Source organism: Triticum dicoccoides, chromosome 7A (assembly GCF_002162155.2).
Source record: "Triticum dicoccoides isolate Atlit2015 ecotype Zavitan chromosome 7A, WEW_v2.0, whole genome shotgun sequence".
Lineage (NCBI taxonomy): Eukaryota > Viridiplantae > Streptophyta > Magnoliopsida > Poales > Poaceae > Triticum > Triticum dicoccoides.
The window spans coordinates 647,831,042-647,844,514 of NC_041392.1; positions in this window are offsets into that span (position 1 = coordinate 647,831,042).

Genomic DNA, 13,473 nt, shown 5'->3' on the forward strand with positions numbered 1-13,473 from the left:
GAGGAGGAGGAGGGAGGGGCGGTGGGAGGAGGGCTGCCGGTGGAGGAGGGAGGAGGGAGTGGCCAGAGGCGGAGGGAGGAGGGGGCAGCCGGAGGTGGAGGAGGAGGGCGCGGTGGGAGGAGGAAGGAGTACCTCGGTGGAGGACGGACGACGGCGGCGGCGGCGGCGGACGACGGGTATCGGCGCGGGCGAGAGTGACTGAGAGGGAGAGTGAGTGAGAGAGGGGCAGCCACGTGGGGAGGATAAGGTAGGGTTAGTAGTAGCGCGGGTTCGAGAAAAGCGCTACAGCTAAGGAGAATAGCAGTAGCGCTGGGCGAGGATACGCGCTACTGCTAAGTTGGGCTAGCCATGTGCGTCCAGTTCAAACATAGCAGCAATGCTTTTTGCTAGTACGCGCTACTGCTAAAGTTATAGCAGTAGCGCGGTTTATTTATACGTGCTGCTACTAAGTAGCAGTAGCGCATGATTTTGTCCAGCGCTACTGCTAAGATGTTGTGTATAAGGTTTTCCCTAGTAGTGTATCATTGTTTATTTTGCAATCTTTATTTTCCAATCTATACAATAAAATACCAAAAATATTTATTTTATTATCTCTATCAGATCTCACTTTCATAAGTGACCGTGAAGGGATTGACAACCCCTTTATCGTGTTGGTTGCGAGGTTCTTGTTTGCTTGTGCAGGTACTAGGGACTAGCGTGTTACCTCCTACTGGATTGATACCTTGTTTCTCAAAAACTGAGGGAAATACGTACGCTACTTTGTTGCATCACCCTTTCCTCTTCAAGGGAAAACCAACGCATGCTCAAGAGATAGCACCAATCGACACGAAGACGATGGCACCGAACATGGCGGCGGGGAAGAGTCCGGACATGGCGGCGGAGAAGATTCCGGACATAGTGAATAAGAGTTCGAACATGGCGGAGAAGAGGCGGCGGACACGCCGCAGTCTTCAACGCTACTAAGTTCAGTCGTACAGGATCCTCATGTTCGAGACCTCCTTCGCAAGAGCACGACTAGCGACAGAGCTGCTTCTAGAGAGGAGGGCAAGCTGGCGCAACTGGAAGTAGACTCAAAGACTCCATGTATGACGGTTGCGATCCCAAGGTGACCTGCTTGAGTTTCACGCTCGAACTTCTAATGACGAAAGCCAAAAACAAATGGACAAACAAAAGCATCGATGAGAATTTGAAGTATCTACATAATAAAGTTCTTCCAGCGGGAAACCTGTGTCCTACTAGTGTCGAAGAGGCCAAGAAAATCGTTTGCCCTCTTGATCTGCCGCACATTAGATACCACACATGCACCAACGATTGCATCATTTATCGGAAGGAGCACGCGGAAAAAACCAACTGTCCAGTGTGCAATGCTTCTCGATACAAGAAGGCAGGAAAGAAAGCTCCTCGGAAAGTTGTATGGTACTTTCCGATCACTCCCCGTCTGCTTTGGTAGTTCGTAGATCCTATGGAAGCAAAGCTCATGCACTGGCACACGGAGAGGAAGGAGCCCGATGATGAAGATGATCCAAAGGTCAGACACCTCGCCGATGCTAGCCAGTGGAGAGAATTCAATGCCGAATATGGATTTTTCACAAAAGACGCAATGAACATCGGCTTGGTGCGAGTACCGATGGCATGAATCCGTTTGATACATCGATGAATTGCTTCAGATGTATTTTGTATGAACATATCATGTAATTGTTATTTTTTCATGGAAAAACTTTTGATCTATTCATCAACTGTCAAGATAATAGAAAGAACACTATAAGTAAAGATTACATTCAGGTCCGTCGATCACCTAGCAACGACTACAAGCACTGAAGCGAGCCGAAGGCGCACTACCATCATCGCCCCTCCCTTGTCGGAGCCGGGAAAACCTTGTTACAGTAGACAGTCGGGAAGTCATCGTGCTAAGGTCCTACGGGACTAGCGCAGCATGACAGCAACCGCAACCGATGAAGAGAAGTATAGATCGAAAAGATCCAAACTGTAGAGACACAAACATAGATGAACAAAGATTGGATCCAAGTCCTTCATCGAAGAAAAACGCCGACCGAATCCTGTGAGATCTGTCGAAGACACACCCATGCCCTCCAATGATGCTAGACGCACCGCCGGGATGGTGGCTAAGTGAGAATAATCTTATTCCATTTTCAGGAAGTAACCGATGCCTCGCCTTCCTGAACAGGACACAAATCCTAACGAAAATGAAGAAAACACCTAAAGGAGCCCTTTGTTGGGGAACGCAGTAATTTTTAAAAAAATCCTACGCACACGCAAGATCATGGTGATGCATAGCAACGAGAGGGGAGAGTATTGTCTATGTACCCTCATAGACCGTAAACGGAAGCTTTATGACAACGCGGTTGATGTAGTCGTACGTCTTCACGATCGACCAATGTAGCACCGAAGGTACGACACATCCGCGATTTGCACACGTTCGGCTCGGTGACGTCCCGCGAACTCATGATCCAGTAGAGCTTCGAGGGAGAGCTTCGTCAGCACGACGGCGTGATGACGGTGATGATGTTGCTACCGAAACAGGGCTTCGCCTAAGCACCACTACGATATTACCGAAGTGGATTATGGTGGAGGGGGCACCGCACACGGCTAAAAGATCAATGATCAACTTGTGTGTCTATGGGGTGCCCCCCTCCCCCATATATAAAGGAGTGGAGGAGGGGAGGGCCCGGCCCTCTCTATGGCGCGCCCTAAGGGAGTCCTACTCCCACCGGGCTAGTTAAGTCGAGGCAAACTAGTGACACTCTGTTTGTCTATGTATTCACACATGTACTAAATTTCCGGTTAATACAATTCTAGCATGAATAATAAACATTTATCATGATATAAGGAAATATAAATAACAACTTTATTATTGCCTCTAGGGCATATTTCCTTCACCCTCCCGTAGCTAGCATCGATCCACCGCCGCCTTCATGTAATGGCTTTAATGGAAGTAAAATGAGTTTGTTCAATTCCTCAATTGTGTGCCTACTCTTTTTTATTAGTGAAATGGTTATTCATTAAAGTTGCTTTCATCTCCTTCGATTTGTCTGCTTATTTTCCAATGAGCATTGTTGTCAAGATGAATGATTTAATGCATAAAAAAGCACCCCCCAACACTATTTTCATATATATGACTCCCAAATCCTAGAGTAAGATTTCATTATTTGCGTCGAAATGGAATTGACACAAATTTTAGGTTGGACTCGACCGATTGTTTTGTCAAGCATGGTTGATTTCTCTGGTGGTTTTTGAATGGTAAACTTCCTTCCATGCTTGGTAATTTTATTAGATGATGCCATCACAGGATATTAGAACTGGTGTTTGGCTCTAATATTTAGCTGAAGTATATAGCCAGCTTATGTGGCGTCAGGCGGTAGCCGGTGCAAGGTCCGTCCCACCTTAATTTTTTTCGTCCTCCGCCACTGCCGACATCAATGTATGCATGGCATACTTGTCGGAATTTTGGCACCAGATACATAGTGGAGGGCCTAAGAGCATCTCTATCAGACTCCTTAAACTGTGGAACTTAAAACACGTTTTTCAATTTACATAAAACTCATTTTAAGCGTTGATTTGAACTGCGGCCGAACAAACCCCTCAAAGTTAAATTGTAAAACCGAATATTCGTTTATAGTTTTTCCCCACGGCTTCTTCTTCCTCTTGCCCGTGTCCACGGTCAGCTGCAGATGCTCTGAAAACACATACATACATCTGATTTCGACAAATTGAACGCATGCGCACGACGTGTGCGTACGTTCACCCGTGCAGCACTAGGTGCTGGCGACGTCCCGTGCTTTGGTGGTGCCCAGAGAGTCCCCGGTGTCGGCAAGCCCCACGATGGCCAGCGCGGCCCCAGGGTGGCGGACACGAGCACCTGACCACCAGCGCTGAAGAGGCTTAGCAGTGCGGCGCCGAGCGGGACGAGTATGAGATGGGTGGCGGCCAAGATGGGAGGGGCGGTGGCGGCCCAGACGGGTGGGGCGGCTTCCTGAATGAGCAGGGTGGTGGCCGGGGAAGGACGGGGCGGCGGCCGGGAGTGAGCCATGAAGGTTCCGATGGTAGTTGGACTCCCGCCAACGGTCTTTCGCATATACATGACACCCTTGAGTTGGCTCCAAAATCCTTATTTTCATAGGTTCGGCAGGATGTTTTCCGCGCTGCTTCAAAAAAATTTACAGGTCAAAGTTGTTTACGAGTTTTATTCGAGTCGTTTTTTTCCGCGTAAATCTGTAAACTGGTGGTGATTTTACGATTTCGTGCGTTGGCAACTGCTTATAGAGGCGCTTAGTAGAAAAAAAATAAAGATAGGAAAAACACCTAAGCACCCAGGCTTACAACCGAAGGGCCCTGGAGTGATAAAGCAATCAGGCGCTTAGCGATAATACTGCACCTACGAACACTAACGTAAACTTCTACGTAACTTTCATATCTAAACTTCTCTTCACCCCTGATTTTAAATGGGGTGAGGCCCGCATTCTCTCTAACCCCAATCAAAACTTGCCAGCTGTCTAATTATGTGAGGATTGCGTTAAACCATTTGTAGGTCTAGCATTACTCATGTTGCATCGACTCCTCTTAGAACATCAGGATTCAACTAATTAACTGCTAGTGAATCAATCTGTGGTTGGATGGTTAGAGAAACTGTGGTATTCTTAGCCCATCAGGATGATCCTAGTGTTGGCATTTATTTCTGGATTTATTTCAGGATTCCGACGATGCGCATTCAGTGGGAGAATATGTTTCCGTCGACGACGAGGTGCCTACGGCGACTTCGTAAATTTAAGTGATATGTCGGCTCAGTCTTTCGAAGATGCTTGGGTAGGGTGTGTATGTGTACGTTTAGAGGATATAAGTGTATATAAACGCTTGTGTCTGTACTGTGTTAAAAAACAATTAACTGCTAATTAGCCGGGAATCTAATCCTAGACTGCTTTGGATGGTGCACTTGGGACATTGTTAATACAGTAGGGATTGAGGCCAAAGGTATACAAGAATTGAGTTGATCTCTGAATTACATGTGTTCTTTATGTAATTTACCGCATCCTTCATTTTTATTTTTCCTGCATAAACCTCCGTCATCTGATAGTTGTCACTTACTGATTATTCATTCCCTGTAAAATAGTTTGTGTGAAGGAGGCACACCACCAAGGTTTCTGGTCATAGATGATGATTGGCAGGAAATAGATAATGAATTCAAGGAAGTGGATGAAGATCTCCTTGAAATGTATGTATATCAGCCTTTGCTAATACATTAAAAAAATTGTGTACTGCGCCTGATTTTCATTGTAATATTGCCAGGTTTGCAGAGAGGCTGGTTGATCTGAAGGTTTGACTTATTATCAGGTAGAAGTTCAGAGTATTGATACTTGCAGCTGCATTAGCTTGAATCCTTCAGAATTAGTGTCTCTATAGAGATACAAGCTGCGCAAGTCTTTCCATGGTCCGCACGTTTGAGTAATTTTTCCCTGAACCAAAGCAAGCCTCTAAATTAGAATAGAAAGTTGCATAAGCAACAAACTTCTAAATTCCTTCTATCTTTTATCACAAATAGTGGGTACTTGTAGAATACCATTGGACCCTCATTTTTTTTTAGAAAAACCGCTCGTGACCCTGCTTAATTTTATTGATATGTAAGAGTTCAGACTACAAGACTTACAGAGATGTATTCTAGGATTGCCAATTTTAGTCATGAAACATAGCAAAGCAGAAACCAGGAATGCACAACTCCATGGTCAACTCATTTAAAACCACAGAAAAGGATCCGCCTTACACTACATCAGTCATTTTCCTTTAGCCTGCCGACCTATCCCCCACAATGGTTGCTATTGCTATAAAAAGATGCACACTAGTAGGGTGAGACTACTCCTTTTGTTTTTGTTCAAAATTAAAAATCAACTCAGAATTTTTTGCGGCTTTAACAATTGTAACATGTGAGAATCAGTATCTGCAGAAGAATTTCAATTATTAGTCTAGATTTTCCTCATAAAGTGCCGGAATTAATATCTAACAATCGTACATCAACCAATGGCGAGACGTTGAAATCCGTACACACTCAGTACATTAACCAAGTGGCCAATACATAATTTTATTATCCCGTTGCAACACACGGGCTCTTTTGCCATTGCAAGTAAATGATTAAAGATGTGCAATGGTACTGGCTAAATCATTAGTGCTTCTGTATACATGTCTTGCACAAGATAGTCTATTGGAGACGAAGGTTTCCTGAATGCAATTTGGCGGTTCCTTCATTGCCATCTCGGCCTACTGCTTCTTCTCATGTCCTCCCTCTTCTTTTTGTTACCACCACCTCTCTTGTCTGCAGCTGCACCACGTCGCCTCCTGATGTCCGCGCCACCGCTGCTACCGGTCCCCGCATCAGAGTGTTGATCACCACTTTCCATTTCCATGGAGCTCGTGCTCGTTGTGTCCGTAGCACTCTGGTCACTAAGCGCATGGATAGGGTTCATCTTGTCCCGCAAAAGTTCTGGCAAGGTGCACTTGTCATCGTCATCTTCATCTTCGTGTGAATCACATGGAGTTGCTTCCACGACAGCGTCTGAGCCTCCTATCCCGCCCATGCCATCACCATGGACATCTACGGGTATGTTCTCTGCCGGCAACTTATGCTTTTCTGAATCAAGGAATCCAGTGCTTGTCATCAATGGATTCCCCGGCAACACACCATCTTCGGTGTTGCCCTCAGCTGCTCCACCATCACTCTCGATGCTCATGAATTCATCGGTGGACTTCTCATCGCAGCCGTTTTCACCCAGGGCATGTTTATCGCTCGAAGTATCCGGTGTGTCGTTCTGATCTAAACTGGTGACGTTATCATCCGTCTCCTCATCTCTTCCTTGAGCATTCCTTCCCACATCAACTCCTCCAGCGTTGAACACATCTTCTTCACTTTGAAAAGTTGCTTGTTTTTCTTGTGAACTGGAGCTATTTACTCCACCTCCCACCAGCGCTTGGACTGCCCGTTTGGCGGCATTGGTAGCCCATGCCTCTTCATGGATGGTATCACTGGTGCATATTCAGCATAAAGATAAATAAACAATGTGTAATTTGACCGCTGAGATATTTAGGGAAGTGAGCTCTGAACTGTTAATTGTTACCTCTTCACACTAGGTTCCAAAGATGATATTTTCTCTTGTGCTCTGCTAAGCAGGTCCAATGCGGAGGTTCTGGTACTGTCAGAAGAGAAACCACCAAATTGTGCAATTTCAAGTAGAAAATGAACATCTAACTGGATCTGCATACAGTACAGTCTCTGTAAGATGAGATGGAACTGCCAAGGTCTAAATGGACACCAAACCGAAGTAATCCTAGCGTACAAGATTTGTTCAACTAACCTGATGAAGAAGTGTGTCCTTTGGTAGATTCTGAGCGTGATGGATCCAGGGATCTAGGTTGCTCCCGAGCCAGATTATCATGGTCTCCATCAACTCCTGCAGCAGTTTTCTCATGGTCCCGTCTTTGCCGGCCAAGATGGTGCCATACAGATCACTCAACTGTCTCACCCGCAGGAACACCATCTGGAATGCAGAACAAGGCATCATGGGCAGGAAGCTTGTCGCTGTCGATGTTGGTTTGTCGACTGGTTTGTCATGCAGAGTCGACGTGGTGTCTCGTATGAACTGCTGGCAGAAGTGTGTCCATACTTGGCCGGATGCTTCCTTGATGAACACGGTCAAACCGTGGAGTTCTGGTTCCGTTTGCGACAGCGACGCTTGGTTGTTGCTCTTGATGAAGACACCGTGGGCGATGATCGGAAACAAGGAGACCAGCGTGGTGCAGTTGATGAGGAAGGAGAGCTGCCACATGTACTGCTGCTGCTGGTCGACTGCATCGACAGCTAGGATGGAGTGCATGTAGTCTCTGAACAACCCGGCCAGGAGCTGCAGCACTGAGCTCTTCATCCCAAGGCGCAGCAACGGGGACACGTCCTCCACAACCTCCTGCATCAACGTGACAAATTTCCTTCCACTGGCCGTGAGCAAGCAGTGTTCAGTTTCGCCCCCGCCACCGGTAGCGGCAGGTAGCCGTAGGACTCCTAACCTGAGGAACCTCCCCAGCACCCACGCGTCAGAGCAAACCAACAACCTGACGACCTTCTCCAGATGCTTGGCATACGTTGACAGCAGCTCCTCCATGCAAGGCCGAATCAATGCCTTGACATCTTCCACCGAGACGACCGTGCCGAGCATGGAAGAGTAGGAGACGGCGCAGTTGGCGGCTTCGGTCGCCAGTGCCAGCCCGTCGCCGGCCTCGGCTTCTGATACGGATCCGAAGTAGTCGCGGAACGTGGCGACAAAGTCATCAATTTCCCCCCTCGCCCACCGGCTGAGCTCGGGGGACGGTGTCGGCCCGTGCAGCGCGACGAAGCTCCTCGACGCCTCGAGGATGGAGGAGAAGACCTTGTGCGCCAGCTCCCCGATGCAGTTCCTGTGTGATGATGACCTCAGCTCCTCGACGCGCCGGAGGGCACCTCCTGAGCTGTAGAACTTGAAGAGGAGCTGGTTAGCCCGTTGGCCGTCACCGAGGCTGCAGAGGCCGGAGAGCGCCTGGAGGAGCTCGTGCCGTGGCGTCCGCCGGTTGTCGGCGAGAGCGGTGAAGCGCTCGGCGACTCTGGCTCTCCGGGCCGACAGCGCGGACATGCTCGACGTGATCATCTGGGCGTCGTCGCCGTGCAGTTTCTCCAGCGCTTGTCCTTCCGCTTCAAGGAGCTCAAGGGCTTGGTCCATCCTGTGCTCGGATAGAAGAACGTCCAATGGATCGACGGCGGTGTCGGTGATACTGCTGGGTGATGGATCAATTGTTGAATTCTCGGGTATTATTGAGGAGTACAGGTTGTTTGTGAGATGTTGGAGGAGGCTCCGCTGCGCCACGGCCTGGCGTTTGAGATGGTCAACATCTTTCTCCAGATCGCCAGCTTCTTGGAACAATCTGGCCGTGCATATTACTGTGGATCAGGAGCTTCATTGATAAATTAATTGGTTGACTGACGAACGATGTATCGCATACCTGAGGAAGGACAGGTAGGTCAGGTGAACATTCCTTTGGAAGTCCTCCTGCGAGGCCTCGTTTATTTCCAGGAGCTCGGAGCACAAGTGTTGGATGCCCTGCAAAATTTATTAATTGGAAGCAGTAAGAAAGGGATCCTGATCGAGCTGAACAGGTGTTCAAGAGATCAAAGTTGGTGTAACCTTTGCGGTCATGGAGTGCAGCTCCATGTTATAGGGGGTTGGAGACCTCTCCTCCTCGGTGCTGCCTTCCTCTGTTTCCTCGTCGTCATCCTCCTGCTCCTCTTCATAGTCCTCCTCCTCCTCTTCATAGTCCTCGTCCTCGTCGTAGTCGTCCTGGCTGCGGCGAGGGTACCTCCAAGAGGAAGCCATGGTGGTGGTGCTGGGCTGCTGACCGTGAATGGAACTGGAATGGAATGGAATGAAGGTGTCTTGTGTAAGCCTAGTTGCTGTTGCGGATCTTGAAACTAAAATGGAAATAGAATACGCAGCTAGCGTGGCGCCAAAGTGCCGGCCATCAGCATCACAGACGCCGGCCCGCCTTGTTGCCTCCGCCAGGTGTAGGCCAACTCGATATATATAGTTTGCATCCTGCCAGGCTGCCACATTCTTGACTTTTTCACCCAGTAAAGACGCGCCTCCATATATTACTACTGACAAATAACTATTTCTAGGTCAATTTTTAAGAAACATCAGACGAATATTTAGGGCAAAGCGACCACGATTGTGGTCGGTTTGGTAGAAAAACCACCGCTTTTCTCTTTTTGAGAAAATAAAACACCAACCTGGTAAGATTTTTTCTGATCGCACTGATCGCTCCCAAACTGCCTCGTTCTGACCCATGGGGCCGGCATGTAACCAGTAACATGCAACATCTGACCTATGAAAAGAAATCAAGTCAGAATGATGGATAAGGCTGAAAGGACTACCCGCTGTAAGGTCAGAAGTTTTTACAAGGTTCAATGAGAGCACCATACAAAAAAAATAAGCAACCTAGAAAAGGGAGGATTGTCTATATTTGTTCCCCGAGCAATCAGAATCTCAAGGACGAGATTCATCCTAATGGCGTAGGTTAGTGACATCCTAAGGGGGTAGGTTGGTGACATCCTATGGGGGGCATCCTCCAGATGACCGACTGTTGAGTTATGTCCGTCACGGGGTGGTAATTCGAATGTAGGCACTTGGTCCTACGATGAGTATCTCCCCTCTACTATTTGACGTCTTGGTTATAGCTCTATTGGGCCTGGCTGGTGGCTCTCTTGGCCCATTGTATTTTGGACCATACTCTTGATTGTCTTGGGCTTTAGGGTGGGCCATATCTAAGTATATGCCTACCTTTGAGGTATAACCCCGTCACTTGCTCTGCTCTGGTTTCCATTTTTTTTCTTTTGTTACTTCTCTGGTCTCGTTTCCATTTTTTTCTTTTGTTTCTTCTATGTTTTCGTCGGTTTTTATTTTTTCCTTTGTTATACTTTGCTTTTTACTCGTTTTCTTTTATTTTTTATTTTTTTATCTCTTTGGTTTTTTTTTGTTTCTATCATGATTTTCTTCCTATTATTTTCTTTTTTGCTTTTATTTTTGTTTCTCTGTCGGTTTTAATCAGTTTTTTCTACACATGTCTACTTTCCCTCACAATGTTCATTTTTAGCGCCCACGTGAAACATTTTTTCTAAAATCTAAAAAGCGGCCGGCCACTTTTTTGATGAACCGAGCGGCCGGCTCCTGGCCACTCGCTTTCGTGCGTACGTAGTACAGGTGTCACCTGGTGAATCATATAGAATTGTTTTGGACTGTTGCGCTCTCACATAGTGGACCAAGAAATATAATTAGATGGAAAGATAGCCTGTCCATTCTCTCTCTCCGCATGTGACTGATTTAGCTACCTTTTACAATAATTCAAAAAGTCATAACTTTTTAACCGCGCGTCGGAATTTAGATCCGTTTTCAACGTTGGAACCCTCGCGACGAGATCTTCGAAATTAGATCCCGCATGGGTATCTTTCGATGAATTTTTTTTGATGCCAACTTTTGATACTATATGGTGCAATTTTAGTATTGTGTTGTGCAATTTTTATACTACATGGTGCAACTTTTTTCAAAACAAAATTTTGGAGCTGCATGATTCAACTTCCTATGTGGTTGCAATCTAGTAACCATGAGAACCTGATTTGCAATTAGTCTACTGCTCTGGTCAACTACCTAGTAGTAGATGTGCAACCACGACAACTTTTGATGTTTAGTTGCACACACATTGATGTTTAGTTGGCAGGACACTAGTTGCTCAATTGGCTTGTAATTTAGTATAGTTGCACACACATTAATGTTTAGTTGGCAGGACACTAGTTGCACACACATATGCTCAGTTGGCGCGGCAATATACTCTAGTTGCACACACATTGGTGTTTAGTTGCGAGGACTATTTGGCACACATATATGTTCAGTTGACGCGGCAATCTAGTCTAGTTGCACACATATTGATGTTTAGTTGGCAGGACACTAGTTGCACACATATGCTCAGTTGGTGCGGCAATGTAGTCTAGTTGCACACACATTAATGTTTAATTGACAGAACTATTGGCACACACATATGCTTAGTTGGCGCGGCAATCTAGTCTAGTTGCACACATATTGATGTTTAGTTGGCAGAAAGACTAGTTCGTCGAAACATCCCCATGCGAGATCTACTTTTGAAGAGCACGTCGCGAGGGTTTTAATGGTGAAAACGGATCTGAATTTCGACATGTCGTTTAGAAGATATGTTTTTTATATTTCTGAAAACCAAAAAATAATGCACAAAGGGCGGACATGAGGGACATTAATACAGTGGCATGCAGGTATCCATCACGTGAGGAGAGACCACATATGACAGGGACTAGACGTGCTGCCTTTTTCTGGACCAGGCGACAGGCGCTTACTTTTTTTAGCCGGCCGCTCACGAGCGCTAACGAGCCGCCGGCCGCCAGCTAGACGCGCCCAACATTTTTTGATACACTTTCAACATTTTTCAAATATGTTATGTACATTTTCTAAATACGTTTGAGCAACATTTTCAATACAAGGTAACAATTTTCAAATACACATTGTACATTTTCTTCATGACAATAAACATTTTTTAACAACACATATTTTTTATATTGTTTAAACATTTTGAAAATGTATACGCATTTTTCATATACATGTCACATACAATTTTTAATGGTACAAAACATTTTTTTTATTACACAAACATTTTTGACATTGTATACACTTTTCTGAAAATGTCATAAACACAATTTTTGAAACGTATGAACATTTTTTCAAATGTAACATACATTTTTTAATGTATGTGACCATTTTCTAAAGATTATATAGACATTTCTTAATATGTCACATACATTTTTTTTAAATGTTGACCTTTTTGAGATGCCACAAAACATTTTTGGTACACATGATTAACATTTTCCTATACAAGTTTAGCATTTTTGAAATGCATGATTACATTTTTCCAAATTTTATGTAAGTATGTTTTTTGTAATATATATATAGATTATTTCGAAAAATAAACAATAGTAAGAAAATAAAACAAAAATAAAAAATGTGAAGAAAAATGGAAGGAAAAAAAAGAAAGAAACACGAGTAGCGTGAGTGTGGCGTGGCCCATGTGATTATTGGGCCGGCCCAGCGACGACTCTGGTAGGCGACCCCATGCTAGTAATCACAACGGGCGGCACGTAGCCGCACCCACTATTGCCTCGTAGTCTCAGTGAACTAAGGCGTCTGCTACCAATCAGCTGTGACGCCCCCGATTCAATCGTACACTAATCATGCACGCAAACGTGTACGATCAAGATCAGGGACTCACGGGAAGATATCACAACACAACTCTACAAATAAAATAAGTCATACAAGCATCATAATACAAGCCAGGGGCCTCGAGGGCTCGAATACAAGTGCTCGATCATAGACGAGTCAGCGGAAGCAACAATATCTGAGTACAGACATAAGTTAAACAAGTATGCCTTAAGAAGGCTAGCACAAACAGGGATACAGATCGAAAGAGGCGCAGGCCTCCTGCCTGGGATCCTCCTAAACTACTCCAGGTCGTCATCAGCGGGCAGCACGTAGTAGTAGGCACCTCCGGTGTAGTAGGGGTCGTCGTCGACGGTGGCGTCTGGCTCCTGGACTCCAGCATCTGGTTGCGACAACCAGAAAGGAAGGAAAAGGGGAAAAAAAGGGGGGAGAAAGCAACCGTGAGTACTCATCCAAAGTACTCGCAAGCAAGGAACTACACTACATATGCATGGTTATATGTGTAAGGAGGCCATATCAGTGGACTGAACTGCAGAATGCCAGAATAAGAGGGGGATAACTAATCCTGTCGAAGACTACGCTTCTCGCAGCCACCGTCTTGCATCAAGTAGAAGAGAGTAGATTGAAGTCCTCCAAGTAGCATCTCCAAATAGCATCT